The following is a 20,920-nucleotide window of genomic DNA, read 5'->3' on the forward strand; positions in this document are numbered from 1 at the left end:
CTCATCCACCTGAGATCTTAGGCACAGTGCCTCCAATCCCCTCCTCTCTTTCTGTTAAATTTCTGCAAAGGTAGGAAGTACCAGAGTGATGCAGAGGTTGGCTGGAAGGTTGAGAAGAGGCCCCAAAGATGTAAGGCTTAGGATGACCCTGAAGAAGAGATGGGGTTTGGGCAGTCGGCATGGAAGCTAGAGAAAATTCCAACTGGGCAAGGAAGGAGTGGGCACTATAAATGGGAGACAGGGAAAAGACTGGAACACAGGGTTTGGACTGGGAAGCAAAGAAGATGCTATAAGGCAGGTTCGAGGGGTGGGTTAGAGAGAGCACGATGGCCCGCTAAATCTTTTAAGCTCCACTCTGTGCCACTCACGTGCTACAAAAGGATTTATTTCAGTGTGAGGTAAGATGTAAGTGCTACTTTAAGAATTTAACTGAACAAAAATGACCTGGGGACCAGGATGCTAGTCTACTGTTATAGGTACCATTCTCCTGGGGAAAAAACCAACATACAATGGTGCATTAGTCTGTTTGGGCTGCCATAACAGAATACTAGAGACTGGAGTCTTAAACAACAGAAATTTCATTTCTCGCAGTTCTGGAATTCTGCAGTCTAAAATCAAGGTGCCAGCAGAGCTGCTTTCTTCTGAGGCCTCTCTTCCTGGCTTGCAGACAGCTGCCTTCTCACTGAGTCCTCACGTGGTCTTAACTGTGTGTGTGCATGGACAGAGAGAGGCCGCTGATGTCTCTATCTTCTTATAAGGACACGAGTCCAGTCTGATTAGGGCTTCACGATTATGATTTTATTTAACCTTAATTACCTCCTTAAAGACCCTATTTCCTAATACAGTCACATTAGAGGTGAGGGCTTTAACTCAGGAATTGGCAGGGGTGGGGCGTTTCTGCCCTACGTGAGAGGGCTGGGAATGGCACAGAGCACATCCCGCTGAAGGCTGTGCCTGTGCTGCCCTTCCCACCTTTTCCAGTGGTAAGATATAGGCAGAGAGGGAAGAGCGTTCTAGAGCAGGCTTCATGACTTGCTTCAGTTCAAGCCTATTCAAACCCAAGGACAAGCATTCACTCTTGTGGACCAGCACAGCTTACCAGATTTTCAGGGGTTGGGAGAGAGTTTAAAGCCCAAATTAAGTGTTAATTTCTCGTTGGCGGGGGCCACAAGCCGCCCACACAGTGTGGGCAGGTAGCTCCCTCAGCATCCAAACTCCCTCTGTGGGGAAATGAAACCCCCGGGGTCATTTGGAGGAAAGGTGCAGTTTCAATACACCCATACAAAGGGAGTAGAGTCATAAGATTTATTACTTTCAAAAATAGATAACTAATGAGAACCTACTGTATAGCACAGGAAACTCTACTCAATGCTCTGTGGTGACCTAAATGAGAAAGAAATCTAAAAAGGAGGGGATATATGTATACGTGTAACTGATTCACTTTGCTGTACAGCAGAGACTAACACAACATTGTAAAGCGGCTATGCTCCAACAAAAATTAATTTAAAAAATTAAAAAAATGATTTATTACTTATATATCCCAGAAGCAAAGGGACACAGTGAGCCGGGGGAAGGGCAGTCTTCCACCCCAGGTCACAAGCCAGCAGGAGATAGAGCAGGGTAGCAAGCACATAGTCCTTACAAGGTGATTGGGGCAGAGGCTACTAACTTTTCACAGGCTTAACTCTAAGTGGTTATTTTTTTTTAACATCTTTATTGGAGTATAATTGCTTTACAATGGTGTGTTAGTTTCTGCTTTATAACAAAGTGAATCAGTTATACATATACATATGTTCCCATATCGCTTCTCTCTTGCGTCTCCCTCAGCTCAGATCTAGGGCAGACGCTCTGCTCCCCAAACCCAGCTGTGTGCTGGCATGGGTGCCCACGGTGGAATTTGTGGGTGATGAACACCCAGAAGATGCTTGTGCAGGGCCACCCGAAGCTGGTGTGCCTGGAGCAAAGGCAAAGACTGGAGATTTCCGTTTCCTCTACTGGGAAGAGCTGCTAAGGTCCCCGATGACATAGGTCTCACCCCGCAGCGCACTGTTGATGCGTCGGAACGCTGCTTCCTTCTCCGAGTCTAGGTCTTCAGCGGTGACCCGGAAACCCGGCTCAGGGGCTGGGGGCAGCTTCAGAGGATCCCCTCGCCTGTGCGGAAGCAGAGGAATCCTGCGTTTTCGGGGCCTGGGACTGTCAGATGTGTGGGAGCCATTCCTCCAGGGCCCTTTCTGCCCTCTTGTTGCCTCTGCATCTTTGTCAGGCTGGCTTTTCCTCTGGGAAACCACCGGAGTTGCAGAGGGCGACGGAGGGCCCTCCTTGCTCCCTTTCTTTGCAGACTTCTGGGACAGCCCATGCGGTATGGCGGGACCCCTCCTTCTGTCCACTGGCGGGAAACCTCGGGTGGAGCTATATGAGCTCGTGATGGCGTTTCTTTGGGGGCAGGAGCTCAAACAAGAGGTCTGCTGTTTCCTGGTGGATCTGTCCTCTGCCCACTTGGTGTGGAGGTCTCTCTGCAGACGTCCAGGCCTGGGCACGAAGAAAGAGCCCCCCAGGGGCCTAAATGCAGATCGTGCGTCCCCGGTGTCACTGGGGCCTCTTCTCTGGTCATCGTTCCTCCCTGTGACTGTGGGGACTTCCTCCTGCTTGGCCATCCCTTGCCCGCTCTCTCCCAGGGCCCTCAACACCGTCTTCTCTGTGCTGTAGTTCGGGACACAGCTGGGTGTCGTGGCCGGCACTGGCTGCCTCCGCGCCACACTGACGGTGACTGTGTCCACTGCGGACACTGAGCTGCGGGACGTCGTGGAGGTGCGAGCATCCATCACTGCTTTCTCCCGATGGTCTCGCCTGAAGATGGAGATAAGGATCCCCATAAGGAGTGCAGCGTCTGCGGATGGTAGAATGGGGTCTCAGAGACTCTGTGGCAAAGCGCAGATGCAGAGTCACTGGACACTTGTGGGCTGGCCTGCGAGTGGATAGCCGGCCATAGACAGCTGGGTGACCCGGGCCGGCCACGGGAAGTCGGTGGGCACGGGGAGCGGGCTGGAGGCAGCCGAGCCCTCCTGGCAGGTGCTGGTCCCCCAGTGCCCGGGGCGAGGGTAGGGGCAGGGCCTACCTAAGTAACTGCTCCTAGAGAACTTGGGTGAGGTCGGTCCGTGGAGAGACAGCTGGGCTCCGAGCACTCTCCTTCAGCTACCAACTCGGCCAAAAGCGGAGTGCGCTCTCTTTGGCCTGTTGCCTTTTTATACTCTGAAACCTGTGAGCGAACAATGGGCGTGCGTTGGTGGGGCGCAAAAGTTTAGGGAGGGGTGGCGCACGCGCAGAGTACACGTCAGGCCCTGGGGCGCACAGGTGAGGATGCGCGTCCCTGGACCGTCTAGCGCTTCTGAATCTCCCGGGGGTCTGAGGGCTGGAGGTGTTTGCCTTCAGGGTTATGAGCTTCTTGGCAGGACAGCTGGCCCTTCTCCCCTGGACGCGCCCCAGTGCTGTCGGAGTAACTAACTGTACTGGACGGGATCCCCGCCCACCAACGTGGAGCAAGGTTGCTGGCTGTGCAGCTCCCACAAGAGGCGGCAGCTTTGGCAGCAGCGCCTCTGCGTCCTCCTGCCCTTTCCCCTGGCGCCACTGGAGGGGAGAGCCGCTAAGAACGCAAGTGCCCACACCATCCAGATCCTGCTGGGGTGACACCTGAAGTGGTGGCCAGGGCTGGCTGAGAGGGCCATACTTACCATATGACCCAAAAACCCACTCCTAGGCAATTAACCAAGAGAAAAACTTTTCACAAAACACATATGTGAATGTTTTAGCTATCTTGTCCACAATTCCTAAATATAGGACTATTGAGGTGATCCAATTTTCTTGAGTTTGTCATTTTTTAATTGTTCTTGGAATAACACTATGTATACGTATTGTTTCACAGTCTAGAGTTAATACTTTAACAATTAAATAAAAGTCAGAAGGCTTACATCCATATAGATTCTTTACCTTCCACTCTTTGTTATAGCTGTCATATGTGTCACCTTTATATGACTTCAACGACACCCTCTGAGACTGTGGTATCCTTTTTTCATACATATACAGGGAATTCCCTGGCGGTCCAGTGGTTAGGACTCAGCACTTTCACTGCTGGGGCCCCGGGTTCAGTCCCTGGTAGGGAAACTAAGATCCCGCAGGCCACGCAGGCGTGGCCAAAAAAACCCAAAAAGTCATACATATATAAAATAATGTAAGACGATAATTTTTCCAGATACTTACCATTTTTGTTGCCCTTCCTTTGTTCCTGAAGTTGCAAGCTTACTTCTTTCTTGTGTCATTTCACTTCAGCCTGAAGAAGTTCCTTTCATGTAATATTTTTATAGCAAATTGTCTGGTGATGAATTCTCTTAGTTTTCTCTCATCTCCATCAGACTTCATTTTGGCTTTTGTTTGGCTTTCAGTCTTTAAGGATATCCTTGCTTTAAGGATATCATATCCTGGTTTGGTCTTTTCCTTTAATACTTTAAAGATGTTATTCCATTCTTTTCTGGTCTCTGTTTTCTGATGAGAAATCACAGTCCTTCAAGTTGACATTCTGCGATGTGTAACAGGTCGGTTTCCTTGACTGCTTTCAAGATTATTCTTCACCTTGGCTTTTTTATCAGATTGTGTGTCAGGGTGAGGCTTTCTGAGCTTAGGTCTGTGTCTCGAAATCAGTGACGTTTTCAACTATTCTTTTCCTCATATATTTTCTTCTGCACCTTTCCTTCAGACCCTCCAATGGCACAAAAGGTAGAACTTGCAATATTGTTTCACATGTCTCTGAGACTTAATTTTTGTTCAGTCATGTATCCTCTTTGTTTTTCTGATTGTGCCATTTCTATTGATCCATAAGTTTTCTGAATCTTTCTTCTGTTTTCTCTGTTCTGTTATTCAGCCCATCCAGTGAATGTTTGCTTTTGGATATTGCATGTTAAGTTCTAAACTTTCCATTTGCTTCTTTTTCATAGTTTGTACTTCTCAGTGAAGAACTTCTTTCCATTAATTTCAAGAGGATTTACCTTTAACTCATTGAGCATGGTTGTAATGGATGCTTTGTCTGCTAATTCCTCCATGTGGGGTATTTCAGGGCTGGGTCTGTTGATCGCATTTTTCTCTTGAGAATTTGTCTCATTTTCCTAGTTCTTCGTATTCTCCGTTGTGTGATTTTGGGTGGTGTCCTGGAAAGTTTGCTTATTATGTTTCGAGACTCTGGTTCCTATTAAAATCCTCCAGAGATTGATACTTTTTCTTTTTCTGTGGTTTTTATTAAGCAATTCATGAACCTATGGTCAAACAGGTATCGTGCCTTGTCTTCTGAGTTGTTCCAGTCTTGGTGCAGTTTTCAGGACACTGCTGTGCTGTTTGTGTCCACATGGTGCACGTACCACTCAGGGGTTAATCTCGGAATTGAGTGGCAGTTTATAGTGTAGTTCACTTCTGCAAGCCTCTACTCTGCCTCGTTGGCCTCTGTCTGTGCATGAGTCTCAGGGGGATCCCAGGCCTTATGTGGGCTCATACACAGACCTAAATAATCTCCTCCTATAGCTCTCTCCTCTTTGGAATTCTACCCACATTCTTAGGCTTCAGGGGCCCCTCCTACATGTTCCTTAAAGTGTTTAAGCCGCCATGCAGTTCCCTATGACCAGGTTGACCTTTCAGGTGAAATAGCAAGAGAAAAGAAAGGAAAATAACGGGCATGCCCCCACACTCTTCAGACAATAGGAGCCTCTTAACCTGTTCCTTTGTCCAGAGACACAGGCCATTTCTCAGTGAAGGCCTCTGCCATCACTGAGGTTGCAGGGGAGATGTGGTAACTGGGGAGAAAAAGACCAATGGGGATGACCCCCTCACTCCTCAACATCCAAGCCCCCCACTTTCTCACTTGTCTGGCTAGAAATAAAAGGTTGATCCCATGGTTTTAACTTTCAGCTGTTGCTGGACTTTGCGTGCCTTGCGTAAGCTGGGAGACAGAGGCAGGAAAAAAACCCACCATAATCACCCTGTTACGGGCTGTTATTCAACTGCGGACTTCCAGGCCCCATCTGCCTGTTAGCGTTCACTTCTTAGAGTTTCAAGTGCATGCTGTTTGTCCTCTATCTTGCTCCATGCGGCTCTCAAGCCCTCGTAATATGACAATTCTCGTGCCACATGTAAAAATTCGAACACTTTGCAGATACTGAATTAAAAATCTATTATTTACATTTACTCCACCATTTTTATTTTCCTGGTATGTTCATTAGAAAATTCAAAATTACATATGTGCCTGGCATTATGTAATGTTTGGTGAGCAGTGATCCAGAGGATGGAAATGTATGCCTCCTTCGACTCCTTCAACTTAACCCCACTCTGGGGCAATGTCCCAGCCAGGCAGAAACTGCAGGTGGAGCTGGAGACCTTGAAGAGTTTGGCTATACTTCCAGCTCAGCCAAAAGCCCAAGGATGATTCTGGACTTTCATTCTGACTCGTGCATTTCAGATCTTTCTGGGTTTGGACCTGGTATATATGTCCCTCCCAGCCCACCCTGCCTGCCCCTTCAGTTATCACCCCAGCAGGATCTGGTTGGCTTGGGCACTTCTGGGTTGTTTTTTTTTTTGCATTTCTGTTCTTAGCGGCTCTCTCCTCCAATGTTACCAGGTGGGAGGGCAGGCGGACGCACAGGCGCTGATGCCAAATCTGCCACCTCGGACGGCGGCTGCTGAGCCAGGTACCCTGCTCTTCAGCTTTCCTGCTCTGGTGGTCGGGGACCAATCCTGTACAGTTAGACCCGGCCGGGGGAGAAGGGGAAGCTGCCCTGCCAAGAAGCTCATCACCCTCAAGGCAAACACCTCCAGCCCTCAGACCCCTGGGGAGATTCAGAAGCGCTAGACGGTCCAGGGACGCGCATCCTCACCTGTGCGCCCCAGGGCCTGACGTGTACTCTGCGCATGCGCCACTCCTCCCTAAACTTTTGCGCCCCACCAACGCACGCCCATTGTTCGCTCACAGGTTCCAGAGCTGCATGCCAGCAACAGGCCAAAGAGAGCGCACTCCGCTTTTGCCCAAGTTGGCAGCTGAAGGAGAGTGCTCAGAGCCCAGCTCTGTCTCCACGGACTGACCTCACCCAAGTTCTCTAGGAGCAGTTACTTAGGTAGGCCCTGCCCCTCACCCTCACCCCGGGCACTGGGGGACCAGCACCTGTCAGGAGGGCTCGGCTGCCCCCAGCCCGCTCCCCGCGCCCACCGACTTCCCGTGGCCGGCCCGGGTCACCCAGCTGTCGATGGCCGGCTATCCACTCGCAGGCCAGCCCACAAGTGTCCAGTGACTCTGCATCTGCGCTTTGCCACAGAGTCTCTGAGACCCCATTCTACCATCCTGCAGACGCTGCACTCCTTATGGGGATCCTTATCTCCATCTTCAGGCGAGACCATCGGAAAAAAGCAGTGATGGGTGCTCGCACCTCCACGACGTCCCGCAGCTCAGTGTCCGCAGTGGACACAGTCACCGTCAGTGTGGCGCGGGGGCAGCCAGTGCCAGCCACGACACCCAGCTGTGTCCCGAACTACAGCACAGAGAAGATGGTGTTGAGGGCCCTGGGAGAGAGCGGGCAAGGGATGGCCAAGCAGGAGGAAGTCCCCACAGTCACAGGGAGGAACGAAGACCAGAGAAGAGGCCCCAATGACACCGGGGACGCACGATCTGCATTTAGGCCCCTGGGGGGCTCTTTCTTCGTGCCCAGGCCTGGACGTCTGCAGAGAGACCTCCACACCAAGTGGGCAGAGGACAGATCCGCCAGGAAACAGCAGACCTCTTGTTTGAGCTCCTGCCCCCAAAGAAACGCCATCACGAGCTCATATAGCTCCACCCGAGGTTTCCTGCCAGTGGAAAGAAGGAGGGGTCCCGCCACACCGCAAGGGCTGCCCCAGAATTCTGCAAAGACAGGGGGCGAGGAGGGCCCTCCATCGCCCTCTGCAGCTCCGGTGGTTTACCGGAGGAAAAGGCAGCCTGACAAAAATGCAGAGGCAGCAAGAGGGCAGAAAGGGCCCTGGAGGAACGGCTCCCACACATCTGACAGTCCCAGGCCCCGAAAACGCAGGATTCCTCTGCTGCCGCACAGGCGAGGGGAGCCTCTGAGGCCGTCCCCAGTCCCTGAGCCGGGTTTCCGGGTCACCACCGAAGACCTAGACTCGGAGAAGCAAGCAGCCTTCCGGCGCATCAACAGTGCGCTGCGGGGTGAGACCTATGCCATCGGGGGCCTGGGCGCCACGCAGCCTTCCTGTCCTTTCCGCCTGCCTGCCGCAGAGGCTGCTTCTCTGCCAGCTGTCCCTGCAGACCCCAGCAGGGTTCCACAGCTGGAGAGATGCGGTAGGAAGCAGGACTCCCCAGCCCCAGTGGACATCCGGGCGTCTGCTAGAGGGGCCTCCTCTGTGCATCCTTTGTCTGAGAGACAGCACAGCTCACCGGGCCGCCTCTTCTCCCTGCCGCAGCCTCTTCCAGGCACCTCTTCACACTCACGGCCCTCAGCCCCTCTCACCTTGCTGACCCCCACTTCCTCCTCAGTATCAGGCAAGGCTGGCCTGTCTGCTAGGCCCCCAGACACCTCCGCCCCTACTACCTCCCCCGTGCCAGGCATGGCCGGTGCGATCAGAAGCCTGGCTCCTGACGGGCCCGCTCCTGCCGCTGCTGCGGCTTCCCTTCCCTGCTTCAAGTTGAAGCCCATCTCGGGGCCTCCGATGAATGGGGCAGGAGGAGGCCCTTTACAGCCCAAGGCATCAGTCACAGCTGCCATGGATGCCAGACCTGCCTTCCCTGCAGCTCCCAGCACCTGCGAAATGGAGTGCCGCACACCCATGTGTGTGGACTCTCCCGTCTTCACCCCACAGAACCTCCCTCCCGTCACCAGCCCTACTGCCCCCCCTTCCAAGCCTGGCCATTACGTGTACTGTCAGTTCATGAACCTCACCCGGCACATCTGCGGGCCTGGCACCCCAGGCCACTTCTGACCCTGAGGTCAACCCCATGGACAACACTCCACACTCCCACCCTCTCCTCTTGGGGTCCGCCCCTGGCTCCAGTGGGAGCCTCTTCTCTTCGACCCAGGCCCGGCAGACGCCCCCCAGTGACAGCACATCCGCATTCACAGTCACCACGAGCTGGCCTGCACTCAGGTTTTGAACCCAAACACTGAGATTTCCTCTTCAGCCTGGAGCCACTACCCAGCCCATCTCTGGGGGCCCTGATTGGCAGCAGCGAGGAACCACCGCCTGTGGCAGCTCTCCCCAGCAAAGGAAAGAGAAAGCTCCAGCTTTGCCTCTGATCCAGGCCCCCAAGCTTCGGCCGGCCCCGCACAAGCATCTTCTGGGGGTTCATAATCCACAAATTCCACCATGGGCACCCATGCCAGCACACAGCTGGGTTTTAGAAGTACAGTTGCTCTCCTAGATCTGAGCTGCATGTTTGCAGCCCTCAGTATTTCAGAAGGAACGAGGGGACCCCTGAGCACCACACACAGCAATGGGGGCAGCGTGGGCCTGAAACCCTGGGGCCCTCCTCACCAGAGCCACCCCACGGTGACCACGGGACCCAGCACTAAGAAGAACCCTGGGTTTGGAGGCACTACTGCCCGCATCTTAAGTCACATCCCTGGGGGACCTGATTGGCAGCAGCGAGGAACCACCGCCTGTGGCAGCTCTCCCCAGCATAGAAAATGGAATGCTCCAGCCTTTGCCTCTGCTCCAGACCCCCCAGTTTCGGGCGGCCCCGCACAAGCATCTTCTGGGGTTCATCATCCACAATTTCCAACTTGGGCACCCTTGCCAGCACACAGCTGGGTTTTGGGAGCACAGCTGCTGTCCTAGATGTGAGCTGCATGTTTGCAGCCCTCAGCATTACAGAAGGAACAAGGGGACACCCGAGCACCACACACAGCAATGGGGGCAGCGTGGGCCTGAACTTCTGGGGCCCTCCTCACCTGAGCCACCCCATGGTGACCACGGGACCCAGCACTAAGAAGAAGACTGGGTTTGGAGGCACAAGGTCCCCATCTGAAGTCAAATCCCTGGGGTCCCTGATGGGCAGCAACGAGGAACCACCGCCTGTGGCAGCTCTGCCGAGCATAGGAAACAGAAAGCTCCAGCCGTTGCATCTGCTCCAGGTCCCCCAGTTTCGGTCGGCCCTGCACAAGCATCTTCTGGGGTTCTTCATCCACAAATTCCACCGTGGGTACACATGCCATCACACAGCTGGGTTTTGGGAGCAGTGCGGCTGCCCGAGATCTGAGTTGCATGTTTGCAGCTCTCAGCATTACAGCAAGAATGAGGGGGGCTGAGAGCACCGCAGACAGCAATGGGGGCAGCGTGGGCCTGAACTCCTGGGGCCCTCCTCACCAGAGCCACCCCATGGTGAACATGGGACCCAAGACTAAGAAGAAGCCTGAGTTTGGAGGCACTACTGCCCGCATCTTAAGTCACATCCCTGGGGGCCCTGATTGGCAGCAAGGAGGAACCATCACCTGTGGCAGTTCTCCCCAGCATAGGAAACGGAAAGCTCCAGCCTTTGCCTCTGCTCCAGACCCCCCAGCTTCGGGCGGCCCCGCACAAGCATCTTCTGGGGTTCATCATCCACAAATTCCAACTTGGGCACCCTTGCCAGCACACAGCTGGGTTTTGGGAGCACAGCTGCTGTCCTAGATGTGAGCTGCATGTTTGCAGCCCTCAGCATTACAGAAGGAACGAGGGGACCCCCGAGCACCACACACAGCAATGGGGGCAGCGTGGGCCTGAACTCCTGGGGCCCTCCTCACCAGAGCCACCCCATGGTGAACATGGGACCCAAGACTAAGAAGAAGCCTAGGTTTGGAGGCGCTGCTGCCCCCATCTTAAGTCACATCCCTGGGGGCCCTGATTGGCAGCAGCGAGGAACAACCGCCTGTGGCAGCTGTCCGCAGCATAGGTAATGGACAGCTCCAGCATTTGCCTCTGCTCCAGGCCCCCCATATTCGGGCGGCCCTGCACAAGCATCTTCTGGGTTTCATCATCGACAAATTCCACCGTGGGCACCCGTGCCATCACACAGGTGGGTTTTGGAAGCAGAGCGGCTGCCGTAGAACTGAGCTACATGCTTGCAGTTCTCAGTGTTACAGGAAGAAAGAGGGGGACCCCGAGCACCACACACAGGAATGGGGGCAGCTTGGGCCTGAACTCCTGGGGCCCTCCTCACGAGAGCCACCCAATGGTGACCACGGGAGCCAGCAGTAAGAAAAACCTGGGTTTGGAGGCACTACTGCCCACATCTTAAGTCACATTCCTGGGGTCCCTGATTGGCAGCAGCAAGGAACCACCGCCTGTGGCAGCTCTGCCCAGCATAGGAAATGGAATGCTCCAGCCTTTGCCTCTGCTCCAGGTCCCCCAGCTTCGGGTGGCCCCGCACAAGCATCTTCTGGGGTTCATCATCCACAAATTTCACCGTGGGCACCCATGCCAGCACAAAGCTGGGTTTTGGGAGCAGAGTGGCTACCCGAGATCTGAGCTGCATGTTTGCAGCTCTCAGCATTACAGCAAGAACGAGGGGGGCCCCGAGCACCACACACAGCAATGGGGGCAGCGTGGGCTGAACTCCTGAGGCCCACCTCAGCAGAGCCACCCCATGGTGACCATGGGACACAGCACTAAGAAGAAGCCTCAGTTTGGAGGCACTACTGCCCCCATCTTAAGTCACATCCCTGGGGGCCCTGATTGCCAGCAGCGAGGAACCACCACCTGTGGCAGCTCACGCCAGCATAGGAAACGGAAAGCTCCAGCCTTTGCCTCTGCTCCAGGCCCCCCAGCTTCGGGCGGCCCCGCACAAACATCTTCTGGGGTACATCATCCACAAATTCCACCATGGCACCCATGCCAGCACACAGCTGGGTTTTGGAAGCAGAGCGGCTGCCCGAGATCTGAGCTGCATGTTTGCAGCTCTCAGCGTTACGACAGGAAAGAGGGGACCCCCGAGCACCACACAGAGCAATGGGGGCAGCGTGGGCCTGAACTTCTGGGGACCTCGTCACCAGAGCCACCCCATGGTGACCATGGGACCCAGCACTAAGAAGAAGACTGGGTTTGGAGGCACAAGGTCCCCATCTGAAGTCAAATCCCTGGGGTCCCTGATGGGCAGCAACGAGGAACCACCGCCTGTGGCAGCTCTGCCGAGCATAGGAAACAGAAAGCTCCAGCCGTTGCATCTGCTCCAGGTCCCCCAGTTTCGGTCGGCCCTGCACAAGCATCTTCTGGGGTTCTTCATCCATAAATTCCACCGTGGGTACACATGCCATCCCACAGCTGGGTTTTGGGAGCAGTGCGGCTGCCCGAGATCTGAGTTGCATGTTTGCAGCTCTCAGCATTACAGCAAGAATGAGGGGGGCTGAGAGCACCGCAGACAGCAATGGGGGCAGCGTGGGCCTGAACTCCTGGGGCCCTCCTCACCAGACCCACCCCATGGTGACCACGGGACCCAGCACTAAGAAGAAGCCTGTGTTTGGAGGCACTACTTCCCCCATCTTAAGTCACATCCCTGGGGGTCCTGATTGGCAGCAGCTAGGAACCACCGCCTGTGGCAGCTCACCCCAGCATAGGAAACGGAAAGCTCCAGCCTTTGCCTCTGCTCCAGGCCCCCCAGCTTCGGGCGGCCCCGCACAAGCATCTTCTGGGGTTCATCATCCACAAATTCCAACTTGGGCACCCTTGCCAGCATACAGCTGGGTTTTGGGAGCACAGCTGCTGTCCTAGATCTGAGCTGCATGATTGCAGCTCTCAGCATTACAGCAGGAACGAGGGGGGCCCCGTGCAAGACACACAGCAATGGGGACAGCGTGGGCCAGAACTCCTGGGGCCCTCCTCACCAGAGCCACCTCATGGTGACCACAGGACACAGCACTAAGAAGAAGCCTGGGTTTGGAAGCACTACTGCCCGCATTTTAAGTCACATCCCTTGTGGCCCTGATTGGCAGCAGCGAGGATCCCCGGCCTGTGGCAGCTCTCCACAGCATAGGAAACGGAAAGCTCCAGGCTTTGCCTCTGCTCCATGCTCCCCAGTTTCGGGTGGCCGTGCACAAGCATCTTCTGGGGGTTCTTCAATCACAAATTCCAACTTGGGCACCCTTGCCAGCACACAGCTGGGTTTTGGGAGCACAGCTGCTGTCCTAGATCTGAGCTGAATATTTGCTGCTCTCAGCATTACAGCAGGAACGAGGGGGCCCCGAGCACCACACACAGCAATGGGGGCAGCGTGGGCCTGAAGTCCTGGGGCCCTCCTCACCAGAGCCACCACATGGTGACCACGGGACTCAGCACTAAGAAGAAGCTTGGCTTTGGAGGCACTACTGCCCGCATCTTAAGTCACATCTCTGGGGGCCCTGATTGGCAGCAAGGAGGAACCATCGCCTGTGGCAGTTCTCCCCAGCATAGGAAACGGAAAGCTCCAGCCTTTGCCTCTGCTCCAGGCCACCCAGCTTCGGGCGGCCCTCACAAGCATCTTCTGGGGTTCATCATCCACAAATTCCAACTTGGGCACCCTTGCCAGCACACAGCTGGGTTTTGGGAGCACAGCTGCTGTCCTAGATCTGAGCTGCATGTTTGCAGCCCTCAGCATTACAGAAGGAACGAGGGGACCCCCGAGCACCACACACAGGAATGGGGGCAGCGTGGGCCTGAACTCCTGGGGCTCTCCTCACCAGAGCCACACTATGGTGACCACGGGACCCAGCACTAAGAAGAAGCCTGGGTTTGGAGGCACTACTCCCTCCATCTTAAGTCACATCCCTGGGGGTCCTGATTGGCAGCAGCGAGGAACCACCGCCTGTGGCTGCTCTCCCCAGCATAGGAAACGGAAAGCTCCAGCGTTTGCCTCGCTCCAGGCCCCCCAGCTTCGGGCTGCCCCGCACACGCATATTCTCGGGTTCATCATCCACAAATTCCACCGTGGGCACCCATGCCAGCACACAGCTAGGTTTTGGGAGCAGACCGGCTACCCGTGATCTGAGCTGCATGTTTACAGCTCTCAGCATTACAGCAAGAACGAGGGGGGCCCTGAGCACCACACACAGCAATGGCGGCAGCGTGGGCCTGAACTCCTGAGGCCCTCCTCACCAGACTCACCCCATAGTGACCATGGGACAAAGCACTAAGAAGAAGCCTGGGTTTGGAGGCACTACTGCCCCCATCTTAAGTCACATCCCTGGGCACCCTGATTCGCAGCAGCGAGGAACCCCCGCCTGTGGCAGCTCTCCCCAGCATAGGAAATGGAAATCTCCAGCCTTTGCCTCTGCTCCAGGGCCCCCAGCTTCGGGCGGCCCCGCACAAGCATCTTCTGGGGTTCATCAACCACAAATTCCAACTTGGGCACCCTTGCCAGCACACAGCTGGGTTTTGGGAGCACAGCTGCTGTCCTAGAACTGAGCTGCATGTTTGCAGCCCTCAGCATTACAGAAGGAACGAGGGCACCCCCGAGCACCACACACAGCAATGGGGTCAGCGTGGGCCTGAACTCCTGGGGCACTCCTCACCAGAGCCACCCCATGGTGACCACGGGACCGAGAACTAAGAAGAAGCCTGGGTTTGGAGGCGCTGCTGCCCCCATCTTAAGTCACATCCCTGGGGGCCCTGATTGGCAGCAGCGAGGAACCACCGCCTGTGGCAGCTCTCCCCAGCATAGGAAACGGAAAGCTCCAGCCTTTGCCTCTGCTCTAGGCCCCCCAGCTTCGGGCGGCCCCGCACAAGCATCTTCTGCGGGTTCATCATCCACAAATTCCACCGTGGGCACCCATGCCAGTACACAGCTGAGTTTTGGGAGCAGAGCAGCTGCCCGAGATCTCATCTGCATGTTTGCAGCACTCAGCGTAACAGAAGGTACGTGGGGACACCCGAGCACCACACACAGCAATGGGGGCAGCGTGGGCCTGAACTCATGGGGCCCACCTCACCAGAGCAACCCCATGGTGACCACGGGACCCAGCACTAAGAAGAATCCTGGGTTTGCAGGCACTACTGCCTCCGTCTTAAGTCACATCCCTGGGGGTCCTGATTGGCAGCAGCGAGGAACCACCGCCTGTGGCAGCTCTCTCCAGCATAGGAAACAGAAAGCTCCAGCCTTTGCCTCTGCTCTAGGCACCCCAAGTTCGGCCGGCCCCGCACAAGCATCTTCTGGCGGTTCTTCATCCACAAATTCCACCGTGGGCACACTTGCCAGCACACAGCTGGGTTCTGGGAGCACAGCTGCTGTCCTAGATATGAGCTGCATGTTTGCAGCCCTCAGCATTACAGAAGGAACGAGGGGACCCCCGAGCACCACACACAGCAATGGGGGCAGCGTGGGCCTGAACTCCTGGGGCACTCCTCACCAGACCCACCCCATGGTGACCACGGGACCGAGAACTAAGAAGAAGCCTGGGTTTGGAGGCACTATTGCCCCCATCTTAACTCACATCCCTGGGGGCCCTGATTGGCAGCAGCGAGGAACCACCGGCTGTGGCAGCTTTCCCCAGCATAGGAAATGGAAAGCTCCAGACTTTGCCTCTGCTCCAGGCCCCCCAGCTTCAGGCGGCCCCGCACAATCATCTTCTGGGGTTTCTTCATCCACAAACTGCACTGTGGGCACACATGCCAGCACACAACTGGGTTTTGGGAGCACAGCTGTTGTCCTAGATCTGAGCTGCATGTTTGCAGCCCTCAGCATTACAGAAGGAATGAGGGGACCCCCGAGCACCACACACAGCAATGGGTGCAGCGTGGTCCTGAACCACTGGGCCCTCCTCAACAGAGCCACCCCATGGTGACTAAAGAGACCCAGCTCTAAGAAGAAGACTGGGTTTTTAGGCACAATGACCCCATCTGAAGTCACATCCCTGGGGGCCCTGAGTGGCAGCAGCGAGGAACCACCAACTGTGGCAGCTCTGCCCAGCATAGGATACGGAAAGCTCCAGCGTTTTCCTGTGCTCCAGGACCACAGCTTCGGGCGGCCCTGCACAAGCATCTTCTGGGGGTGCATCATCCACAAATTCCACCGTGGGCACCCATGCCAGCACACAGCTGGGTTTTGGGAGCACTGATGCTGTCCTACATCTGAGCTGCATGTTTGCAGCTCTCAGTGTTACAGCAAGAAAGAGGGGGACCCCGAGCACCACACACAGCAATGGGAGCAGCGTGGGCCTGAACTCCTGGGGCCCTCCTCACCAGAGCCACCCCATGGTGACCACGGGACCCAGCACTAAGAAGCCTGGGTTTAGAGGCACTACTGCCCCCATCTTAAGTCACATCCCTGGGGGCCCTGATTGGCAGCAGCGAGGAACCACCGTCTGTGGCAGGTCTGCCCAGCATAGGAAAGGGAAATCTCCAGCCTTTGCCTCTGCTCCAGGTCCCCAGATACGGGCGGCTCCGCACAAGCATCTTGTGGGGGTTCACCAACCACATATTCCACCGTGGGCACCGATGCCAGCACACAGCTGGGTTTTGGGAGCAGAGTTGCTGCCCGAGATCTGAGCTGCATGTTTGCAGCTCTCAGCATTACAGCAAGAACAAGGGAGCCCCGAGCACCACACACAGCAATGGGGGCAGCGTGGGCCTGAACTCCTGGGGCCCTCCTCAGCAGAGCCACCCCATGGTGACCACGGGACCCAGCACTAAGAAGAAGCCTGGGTTTGGAGGCACTACTGCCCGCATCTTAAGTCACATCGCTGGGGGCCCTGATTGGCAGCAAGGAGGAACCATTGCCTGTTGCAGTTCTCCCCAACATAGGAAACGGAAAGCTCCAGCCTTTGCCTCTGCTCCAGGCACCCCAGCTTCGGGCAGCCCCGCACAAGCATCTTCTGGGGTTCATCATCCACAAATTCCAACTTGGGCAGCCTTGCCAGCACACAGCTGGGTTTTGGGAGCACAGCTGCTGTCCTAGGTATGAGCTGCATGTTTGCAGCCCTCAGCATTACAGAAGGAACGAGGGCACCCCCGAGCTCCACACACAGCAATGGGGGCAGCGTGGGCCTGAACTCCTGGGGCCCACTTCACCAGAGCCACCCCATGATGACCACGGGACCCAGCACTAAGAAGAAGCCTGGGTTTGGAGGCACAATGCCCCCATCTTAAGTCACATCCCTGGGGGCCCTGATTGGCAGCAGCGAGGAACCACCACCTGTGGCAGATCTCCCCAGCATAGGAAACGGAAAGCTCCAGCCTTTGCCTCTGCTCTAGGCACCCCAGGTTCGGCCGGTCCCGCACAAGCATCTTCTGGGGGTTCATCATCCACAAATTCTACAGTGGGCACCCTTGCCAGCACACAGCTGAGTTTTGGGATCACAGCTGCTGTCCTATATCTCAGCTCCATATTTGCAGCCCTCAGCATTACAGAAGAAATGAGGGGACCCCCGAGCACCACACACAGCAATGGGGCAGCGTGGGCCTGAACTCCTGGGACCCTCCTCATCAGAGACACCCCATGGTGACCACGGGACCCAGCACTAAGAAGCCTGCGTTTGGAGGCACTACTGCCCCCATCTTAAGTCACATCCCTGGGGGCCCTGATTGGCAGCAGCGAGGAACCACCGCCTGTGGCAGCTCTTCCCAGCATAGGAAACGGAAAGCTCCAGCCTTTGCCTCTGCTCCCGGCCCCCCAGCTTTGGGCGGCCCAGCAGAAGCATCTTCTGTGGGTTCATCATCCACAAATTCCACCGTGGGTACCCATGCCAGCACACAGCTACGTTTTGGGAGCACAGCTGCTGTCCTAGGTGTGAGCTGCATGTTTGCAGCCCTCCGCATTACAGAAGGAAAGAGGGGACACCCGAGTACCACACATAGCAATGGTGGCAGTGTGGGCCTGAACTCCTGGTCCCTCCTTACCATAGCCACCTCATGGTGAGCAAGGGACCCAGCACTAAGAAGAAACCTGGGTTTGGAGGCACAACGCCCCCATCTAAAGTCACATCCCTGGGGGCCCTGATTGGCAGCAGCGAGGATCCCCCGCCTGTGGTAACTCTCTCCAGCATAGGAAACGGAAAGCTCCAGCCTTTGCCTCTGCTCCAGGCCCCAGAGCTTCGGGCGGCCCCGCACAAGCATCTTCTGGTGGTTCATCATCCACAAATTCCACCGCGGGCACCCATGCCTGTACACAGCTGGGTTTTCGGAGCAGAGCGGCTGCCCTAGATCTCATCTGCATGTTTGCAGCACTCAGCGTAACAGAAGGTACGAGGGGACATCCGAGGACCACACACAGCAATTGGGGCAGCGTGCGCCTAAACTCCTGGTGCCCTCCTCACCAGAGCCACAGCATGGTAACCAAGGGACCCAGCACTAAGAAGAAGCCTGGGTTTGGAGGCACTACTGCCTCTATCTTAAGTCACATCCCTGGGGGTCCTGACTGGCAGCAGCGAAGAACCACCGCCTGTGGCAGCTCTCCCCAGCATAGGAAACGGAAAGCTCCAGCCTTTGCCTCTGCTCTAGGCACCCCAGGTTCGGCCGGCCCCGCAAAAGCATCTTCTGGGGGTTCATCATCCACAAATTCCACCGTGGGCACCCGTGCCAGCATACAGCTGGGTTTTGGGAGCAGAGTGGCTGCCCCAGATCTGAGCTGCATGTTTGCAGCCCTCAGCATTACAGAAGGAACGAGGGGACCCCCGAGCACCACACACAGCAATGGGGGCAGCGTGGGCCTGAATTACTGGGGCTCTCCTCACCAGAGCCACCCCATGGTGACCACGGGACCCAGCACTAAGAAGCCTGGGTTTGGAGGCACTACTTCCCCCAACTTAAGTCACATTCCTGGGGGCCATGATTGGCAGCAGCGAGGAACCACCGCCTGTGGAAGCTCTCCGCAGCATACGTAATGGAAAGCTCCAGCCTTTGCCTCTGCTCCAGGCCCCCCAGCTTCGGGGGGCCCCGCACAAGCATTTTCTGGGGTTCATCATCCACAAATTCCACCGTGGGCCCCCATGCCAGCACACAGCTGAGTTTTGGGAGCAGAGCGGCTGCCCGAGATCTGAGCTGCATGTTTGCAGCTCTCAGCATTACAGCAGGAACGAGGGGGGCCCCGAGCACCACACACAGCAATGGTGGCAGCGTGGGCCTGAACTCCTGGGGCCCTCATAACCAGAGCCACCCCATGGTGACCACGGGACCAAGCACTAAGAAGAAGACTGGGTTTAGAGGCACAATGCCATCATCTGAAGTCACATCCCTGGGGGCCCTGATTGGCAGCAGCGAGGAACCATCTGTGGCAGCTCTCCCCAGCATAGGAAATGGAAAGCTCCAGCATTTTCCTGTGCTCCAGGACCGCAGCTTCGGGCGGCCCTGCACAAGCATTTTATGGGGGTGCATCATCCACAAATTCCACCGTGGACACCCATGGCAGCACACAGCTAGGTTTTGGGAGCACAGCTGCTGTCCTACATCTGAGCTGCATGTTTGCAGCTCTCAGTGTTACAGGAAGAAAGAAGGGGACCCCGAGCACCACACACAGCAATGGGGGCAGCGTGGGACTGAACTCCTGAGGCCCTCCTCACCAGAGCCACCCCACGGCGACCATGGGACACAGCACTAAGAATCCTGGGTTTGGAGGCACTACTGCCCCCATCTTAAGGCACATCGCTGCGGGCCCCAATTGGCAGCTGCGAGGAACCACCGCCTGTGGCAGCTCTCCCCAGCATAGGAAACGGAAAGCTCCAGCCTTTGCCTCTGCTCCAGGCCCCTCAGCTTCGGGCTGCCCCGCACAAGCATCTTCTGGGGTTCATCATCCAGAAATTCCACCATGGGCACCCATGCCAGCACACAGCTGGGTTTTGGGAGCACAGCTGCTGCCCTAGATCTGAGCTGCATGTTTGCAGCTCTCAGCGTTACAGCAGGAACGAGGGGGCCCCGAGCACCACACACAGCAATGGGGGCAGCGTGGGCCTGAACTCCTGGGGCCCTCTTCACCAAAGCCACCCCATGGTGAACATGAGACCCAAGACTAAGAAGAAGCCTAGGTTTGGAGGCGCTGCTGCCCCCATATTAAGTCACATCCCTGGGGGCCCTGATTGGCAGCAGCGAGGAACCACCGCCTGTGGCAGCTGTCCGCAGCATAGGTAATGGAAAGCTCCAGCATTTGCCTCTGCTCCAGGCCCCCCAGATTCGGGCGACCCTGCACAAGCATCTTCTGGGTTTCATCATCCACAAATTCCACCGTGGGCACCCGTGCCATCACACAGCTGGGTTTTGGAAGCAGAGCGGCTGCCGCAGATCTGAGCTGCATGTTTGCAGCTCTCAGTGTTACAGCAAGAAAGAGGGGGACCCCGAGCACCACACACAGCAATGGGGGCAGCGTGGGCCTGAACTCCTGGGGCCCTCCTCACGAGAGCCACCCCATGGTGACCACGGGAGCCAGGAGTAAGAAAAACCTGGGTTTGGAGGCACTACTGCCCACATCTTAAGTCACATTCCTGGGGTCCCTGATTGGCAGCAGCAAGGAACCACCGCCTGTGGCAGCTCTCCCCAGCATAGGAAATGGAATGCTCCAGCCTTTGCCTCTGCTCCAGGTCCCCCAGCTTCGGGTGGCCCCGCACAAGCATCTTCTGGGGTTCATCATCCACAAATTCCACCGTGGGCCCCCATGCCAGCACACAGCTGTGTTTTGGGAGCAGAGTGGCTGCCCGAGATCTGAGCTGCATGTTTGCAGCCCTCAGCATTACAGAAGGAACGAGGGGATCCCGGAGCACCACACACAGCAATGGGGGCAGCATGGGCCTGAACTCCTGGGGCCCTCCTCACCAGAGCCACCCCATGGTGACCACGGGACCCAGCACTAAGAAGAAGCCTGGGTTTGGAGGCACAATGCCCCCAACGTAAGTCACATCCCTGGGGGCCCTGATTGGCAGCAGCGAGATACCACCGCCTGTGGCAGCTCTCCCCAGCATAGGAAACAAAAAGTTCT

Source organism: Phocoena phocoena, chromosome 3 (assembly GCF_963924675.1).
Source record: "Phocoena phocoena chromosome 3, mPhoPho1.1, whole genome shotgun sequence".
Lineage (NCBI taxonomy): Eukaryota > Metazoa > Chordata > Mammalia > Artiodactyla > Phocoenidae > Phocoena > Phocoena phocoena.